This window comes from Anopheles coustani, chromosome 3, assembly GCF_943734705.1.
Source record: "Anopheles coustani chromosome 3, idAnoCousDA_361_x.2, whole genome shotgun sequence".
NCBI lineage: Eukaryota > Metazoa > Arthropoda > Insecta > Diptera > Culicidae > Anopheles > Anopheles coustani.
In genome coordinates, this window is record NC_071288.1 from 49,743,581 (window position 1) to 49,751,694 (window position 8,114).

The window sequence follows — 8,114 nt, forward strand, 5'->3', positions numbered from 1 at the left end:
AACCAAAGATGTACTTTATATCGCAGTCAACCACTGGAGCCGATGACGCACGATGGAATTTGTACCAAAATTTTGACTACTTTTACGATGGGCTTAACGGGCAGAAAACCTGATCCTTCGCTTGGCGGATGGACTTACCCGGGTGACGCTGCTAAAAACCGGGTGGGAGGTGATACGAACGAAAGTGCCGAATACCAAACTTCGTCAGCCCCCGAGTCCGACAACCGGGTTGAAAGTAGGCCACGGAACGTTATTCACCAAGCTCGGCGTCATCAACGGTGTGTCGCCAGGTGGCAGTTTTTGGCTACCTCCGGCCGTTTCTTGGGGCGACTTCTTTGCCTCTGCTCTTTAATTATTGGGTAAATATTTGCCTAAGTTACCTTCCCGTGTTCGTTCTACAGTGATACCACCATGCGCGGTTCTGTCGGATTCGACAAGGTAGAAATACGTTCTGCAAATCTACCTTTCGCCTGGAGGACGTTCCATTGACTCCTCTTTCGATGGCCTCTCGAATTGGGATCATTTTGGCAAAGGCGTATTTTCAACGATGTCGTAAAAAGCCAATAACGCTTTGCCTTTGTTCAAAACTTTAACTTCAATCGTTACAAATTGACCATTTGAGGCAGATTCACGCCTTCAATTTCGGAACGGGTAGACGCGAACTACTTCTACGTGCCATAATGGCAGTCGGTTATGATACAGGACTGGATGCCAAATTTTCTGAAATCCCAATGATTTAGATAGGTACAACGATCGTGGAGCTCTCTGACGGGAGTTTTATCTCCAGAGAGATTTGAAGATAGCACTCTTGCCTTCCGTGAAATGTGCGAGTCTTAAAAACGAGCAAAAGCGCAAGGCCAAATTTGGGGTGTCTTCTGTCGGTTGTCGGTGGAATTTCGGGAGTGTCTTTTACGTCGACTGTCGAATTTGCGCGAGTCAATGTCACTCCCACGCCACCGACTTCCAGATGACACCGACGGTTTGGAACTACGTGCGTGGAACTCGTGTTGGACGAAATTCCATGCATGCGTACCTGCAACCGGCAAGTGCGGGGGAGTGGAAACGCACCTCACCCGAAGGTAGCTAATCTGAAATTGTACCACCTCCGCCGAAGCCCCGTGCGGAAACGATGCTACCGGCGTGTCAATGTTTTCATTGTCGACGACAAGCAACGCGCGCAGACGAAAACAAAGGCAGGGGTCCGAAGCAAAACGACCACAACAACACGCGGCCCAGAAGCAAAACAAGTCCACGGTTCTAGACAACATAGAAAAAAAGGCACCCCGTACCGGTCCCGTGTTCACCCACAATCCTGCACCCCTTCTAAAAGCGGCTCCGAAGATCCCATATGGAGCGATGGATAGACCTTCGGGACCAAGGGTTTGGCGACGAGTTGCCATAAAGAATTCACTTGTAACCCACACCTTTTCGGGGTGTCGTAATGCATTGATTCGGATGCAAGCCTTAACCCTTTCCTGTTGCGATTCACCTGCCGCACGGGGTAGCGAACCCTTTATGCAACCTGGTTCAATCATGCGTCCAAGGTACACGTTTATTATGTGCAGCTTTTACGACCCTATGGTAAACCCAGGCGGAGGTTCCCCGATAGGATTGTTGTTTCAGGACTCGTTTCATTAATTGCTGCCGGGCTCGAAAGGGTTGCAGTGGACAACGCGGAGATCTTTTGTATTATGCATAATTCTGCTCTGGTGTGTCCTTACATTGGATTTTTAACCCTTCCATCTTCCGGTGGAAGCATTAAAGCAGGAAGATATGCCCCGGTAATGATTTGAGGATGGTGAAGAGGGCCAACACGAATGCAGAATATCAATTGGTTTTGGGTAGGATTGTTTTACACTTTGCTTTAATGGTCTATTATGGCAATGAGTCCTTCGTAAAGCAAAACAAAACTGACTGATTTATAACGCCGAAAGGAAACATAAAATAAATGACAGAAATTTCCTTCGACACAATGCAGTTCTGGATGGCTACTCTGCATTGTTGAAATGAGGGTAGTTTTACTGCGCCGATGTTTGAAAATACGTTTTCGGGAGTAGCCAAATCGGTTTTTGACAACACGATTTTTTCATAAAATTGTCTGAGAACGGAGATCTAAATACTTATCTAGTATCAATCTTGCTAAATCTTGGTCGACCAGTTCGGTTTAGTTCAGTTCAGATTATTTAGGTATTAAAATGTTTAACGGATAAGTATCAATAAATTACATGGATACTGGATACACATCATCAACTCGAATATTCCTAGCTTGTCTGATCAGTTGTCACATTTCTGTTCAAATTTGTTAAAATCGTTTTTGATTTTTACTAAGAATAAAATCAGAAACCCCTATATTTGTGTTTTTGTTTTGGTCCTAACATTAACAAAAAGAGAGGTGACGAAATGTATAACAACTTACAATTTATATCAAAACAAGAATCATTGATTTACTGACTATTAAAAGCTGCCTACTATCATCAACCAATGCATGAAATAAGGTTGGCATTTCATTATATACCTGTTTCTGGCCTTTTGGTCTATAAAACGCGTTTATTTACCTCCACGCCACTGGACAGCGAAAAGATCGAATATATTATTAAAGATTGACACCCGTTTCAAAGATGGAAAACAACTGTGTTTCATCACTCTATGAATTTCCATACGCACGTGCTGATGATTTAAATCGTTCTAGAAGACGACAAACAACTCCGTTCCGTTTTAAATATGCTGTACCAAGTTGCATCGGAGAAGCTCCACGTGCGAAACCGTTCGTCATACTGGCCGGTATCACGTGTCCGAAACTGTCCGAGAAGCCAGCAGTTTGCCTTCGAGCCGGGGTTCTCGGACCGTTCACGAGAATCCGCGGAACCCGCGGGTTCGCCGTCTAATGGCCGTCTAGTCAGAGTTCATTCACCGTGTCCTCATTTCGGGGTTTGCTTTTCGCGTTTTCTTTCGCGCCCTCTCCCTCCGGCCTTCCCCACCATGCCCGATCGCAGGTGTTCCATCGGGTGGGGAGGGGGGAAGGAAGCAGGAACGTGCATGTTCAATACCGCCCTTTCTTACACTCTTCCCTTCTCCCCTCTCGCAGGTAGTCCGCTGGAGTTGGAGCCACCCAGAACGAACCGCTGTGGAGCCAGTGGAGAAAGGCGCAGAATTCTCTCGCTTTTATGACCCAAATATTCCCATCGCACGTCCGGCAGCTCGGTCGGTGAAGTCGTGATGTGCGGGGGCGTTGAACGAAGAAAGTTCTCAAGCGTACGGTGGACACCGCGAGGGCAGACCTTTCGTCTAATTGAAAATTCCCTCCGAGTGCCACACAAATCACGACGGCTCCATTCAAACGCTCCCGAACGCATCGCGCCAACGAATTTCGGCTTTTGCTTCGGGGAAGAATAATTTCCCGCCCCTTTCTTCTGCCTAACCTAACGTACGCCTGAGGCAACAACAGAGGTTTACCGGGCAAATAGTAATCAGCTGGCGATTGAATTGAGAGTTTGCGCCACGGTTAACGGGTTTCCCGTGCGGTTAAATCCGCAAAAGCTAGCGGATCGATCGCTCCGTCCCGTAATGATTATCCGCGGATGATCCCTCTCCCGTTGCAAGGGAACGGTGGTGAGAGGAGCGTCATGCGTCAGTTTGTGGGGCTACGAAGGTACATACCCCGGAGTGCCCATATCCAAACATCGGATGCTAATAGCCCCGACGCAACCGTTACGCAATCAGAACCAGCGAAAAGATCTGCCAACCCTGGCGGGCTCGAGCAAGCTCCACAATAAAAGACGGAACGGGAGAGATGTTTTTTTTTCTTTCGCCTGATCGGTGGGTCGAAGAAATTGCCGAGACACCGGCACCAATTGAACGGAGGAGAAAAAAAACCCGGGAAGTAATGGATGGCTCCGGTACGTGAAAGAACGGGCTTTCACCGCTAAACCGGTGCGGCCATATAGCTTGGCCGAGCTCTCCGACGAGTTCGTAAAGTTATGGTCATTAGGAATTCTAAAGCTTTCTTCTGCACCAACCTTAACCGAACACGAACACGAATCCCAACACGACTAGCAAAAATGACTACCAGCGGACCACGCAGCACTCGACATGTCCCACATGGGATGGAAAGGTGTGGGAGAAGGGGCAGCTATGGACGGGAAGGTGACACAAATGGCACCCGGCGACATTATGGAGACACGCGGGCAGTAGAATATTTGAATAACGGTCCACCTACTTTCTACCGAAGGAGTAATGGATTTACTTTTTCTCTCAATTTTGTTGCCAACTTTATTTCGCATCAACAGCTAGAGAAGTAATTCAACTTGGCCTTATTGATTTTTGGATTCAAGAATATGACGAATCAGTGCTGGATTTGAAAACTAACAAGTACAAAATGTTCTCTTGTTTTCGTTTAAACAAACAGCAATGAAATGAAATGTAAGTTTGGCTGATTAAACCGATCACAAATAAAAAAACAGCAAACAATAAAGCCAAATATTGTTTACAAACGAGAGCAACGTGTTCAGGATGGATCAAAACTAAATATATAGTATACACAAATAGATTCAAGAGGAAGCATAACCACAACAATGGATTCGATTACTAACATGTACAAAATCTTCTCTCGGTTTTGTTGAAACAAACAACATAAAAATAAAATGCAAATTAGGCTGATTTGGAATCGATTTCAAATGCAAACAATAAAACCAAATATTGTTTACAAACGAGAGCAACGAGTTCACGATGGATCAAAACTAAATATATTTTGTACACAAATAGATTCAAGGTGAAGCATAACCAAAACAATAGATTCGATTACTAACATGTACAAAATCTTCTCACGTTTTTGTTTAAACAAACGAAAATAAAATAAAATGTCAATTAGGCTGATTTGGGATCGGATTCAAATGCAAACAATAAATAAAACTATTCTTTACAAAAGAGCAACGAGTTCCCGATTGACCAAAAATAAATATATTGTGTACACAAATAGATTCAAGAAGAAGCATAACCACAACCATGGATTCGATTACTAACATGTACAAAATCTTCTCTCGGTTTTATTGAAACAAACAACATAAAAATAAAATGCAAATTAGGCTGATTTGGAATCGGTTTCAAATGCAAACAATAAAGCCAAATATTGTTTACAAACGAGAGCAACGCGCTCACGATGGATCTAAAATAAATATATTTTGTACACAAATAGATTCAAGGTGAACCGTAACCACAACAACGGGTTCGATTGGCGCAGATGAAATGTTTGTTTGATGGATTTCATCGTAAGTCATAATAATTGGCGACCATCGCGTGCAATCCGATTAATAAATGTTGAAGGGGTTGAAAAGAGTTTTAACTCCACAACCCCCCCCCCCCCCCCACGAAGTGTTGCTGTAAATAAACAACGTACGACTTTCCTTCGTTGGACCCGGCAAAAGTTGTCGTTGAACGCAAAAACACTAGCGGGCGCCAACGAGGGTGGCGTAGTTTGGTTTATTTCTGTGCATATGTTTGTTTTGTTTATGGCTCGGTTTTTTTCGCCTCAAATATTTGGTCCCCATCGGAGAGGTTTTTTTTGGTAAAACACCGAGCTAACGGATTTGGATTTGGTCCCCAACAATGCGGACGGGGTTTGTTTAGCTGCGCTCAGGGCGGCAGCTTAGAGTGGGCTGTTTTAGCTGACTTGATAAACACCCCACAGCCAGGACCCGGGCGCCATGCGGGAAAAGCATCAAAACCAAAGCAGTTAAACCGCATCGCCCTCGGGGGGCGAGAGAAGCTATTAAATAATCGCACTGTTTGTAAATCTGTGCCCCGGGCTCTTCCATCCGGGTCTTTTTTTTCTCCTCGTCCACCGCACGCGCAAGAAGAAACTATTGTTGTTTGTTTTCTGCCGTTAGTTGACTTCCCACCCGAAACAATCGTACCCGGATTCGCGTTTACGCCGCACTTTCATGCCAATCTGCAGGCCAAAAGAGCTAAACAGCGCGCTCCGAACCGAAAGCAACGATCAGTTCGCTCCTCCCAGATGGGACTGCGGGAAGGGTTGCGGGAGCGTGATGGTGGCAGCCAAAGAACGGTGCCCGCGCGGTCCGAGTCAGCACAATTTCTTCCGTGCGTTTTTCCCGCGAGACCCCGACGAGCAGCGTTTCTTCCGCGTTTACGGGGAGGAGGCCGTACGCCGTACACGCGCGATGTTGTGGATCAAACGATTTGTTTATGTCCCGACGGCGGCTGGCGCGATTCCCGGAACGGTTCCCGATGCGGCGGACACACTAGCACACCCGGCCCCACTGACGTTTGACACTTGCACTGGCGGGAAACGCAACTGCGCCAGTCGAACGATGGCCGAATTTCGGGGAACGCTGAATCAATGTTTAGCTTAGCCCTTAGCCCACCGCGTAGGGATCAGCTAGCCGAGCGGCTGAAGGTGATTTTGTCCATCACCCCCCTGGGTAGTGGAAGTACAAATCATAGTCCGCAGCAAACGGATTGGACGGTGCGTTTTGTAGCGTCAGTGATTTCTGTTTACCCCAAACCGCATGATTCAGCGAGTGAGAGCGTGTGCCAATGTGAATCACGCACCGAACCACGAACACACCACCGAGGAGCTGGTGGTAATCGATGAAAAGCGGATATTGTGCAATCGGATGGGGAAGGAATTATGCTGCGCGGGCAACGCGACACACCGTTGGCACCGGATCACCCGGCCGGTCACAGTGCGGCACAAATGCAAGCCGGGTTTTTCCAAGGAAATGGAAGGAAGCTAGCTCGAAGGAGGAGACGAAGGGCGAGAAAAAAAAACCCACTACCGCAGCATTACCGGGGAGAGGAAATGAAACATACTTTTACACACACACACACGGTACCGATGAGTGGGGGGGGGGGGGGAGGGGGAGGGAGGAAGGAAAAAATATGCACATATGTATGCAAGAAACTGGAATGAAAACCCAACCTGGGCATAGCCATTTTCTTGTCGGCCGGGCGGTGTGGGTTTTCTCTTCCGCGAAATTCACCACGCCAGCCTTCCGCCCCACGACGAAGAGGGAGGGAGAGCGGGTAGGGGGGTTGGTGTTTCTTCTGTTGTGTTCCGCGTTATTGTTTTTCTTCCCTTTGACGCGACAGATCCGTCGCCTTGGCGCCGCCGTTGGGAGGCGAACGACGGTGGCGAAGGCGGTCGGGGCTAGGAAAACCGGGAACTTCCGGGGCAAGCCGGCAAACGGTGGAAATGCGCGCTCAGCGCAAACACGGAGTTGAAAACCGGCATCCTCCGGTTGGCTTCCGTGCCGTAACCGCAGCCCAAAAGAAACACTGGGAAATTCTAAAAAGTGTTGCCAATGGAATGATGTATGATGTAACACAGGGATCGGCACACGTTTCCAGAAAAGGGCCAGCTGATGGAAAAGAACCTAAACCCGCGGGCCAGCTACCTTAAACTATGTTTTAATGTTTTTCATGTGACTGTTTATCTCCACATAGCGCACTCTCCCCAGAAACTCGTAGGGAACTGGTAGGAAACTCTTGACAGCTCTAGCAAAGCCACTCGTTTTGACGTTTGATAACTGATGGATTAAGAAAGAAGAGAAGAAAACTGAAACAAACGCGTGTCCACCTAGCGCATTCAGGAAACTCGAAACTCCATACAACTATGACAGGAGTTTCAACAGTTTCATGGCAGAGTTTCCTATGTGGAGATGAACAGTGATATTAAACCCTTTTTAAATGGAGTATCAATTTTCTTCTCCGAACAGAAACATAAAACGTAATATGAAATATTTCAAAGTTTTACTTCTCATCGTACATTTTAATACTTCTTTTCGTTGAATTTAGACTTTTACAACAGATTGTTCTATTGATGGAATTTCAATAATTTTCTTTTATTTTATTTCAAATTAATCATTCACTCAAATAATGTTACCGAATAACATGAACTAATTCGAGAAGAAGAATTCAAAAAGTTTTGTTGTTATGTTGGTCTAAAATTATCTTACGGGCCGGAAACAATCAGCTGGCGGGCCGCATTTGGCCCACGGGAAGAACTTTGCCGACCCCTGATGTACATGTTACATGAATTAAAACCAAGAGATATGTATGATGGTTTTCCAATCATGTGTGAGCCGTAGAAATGTCAA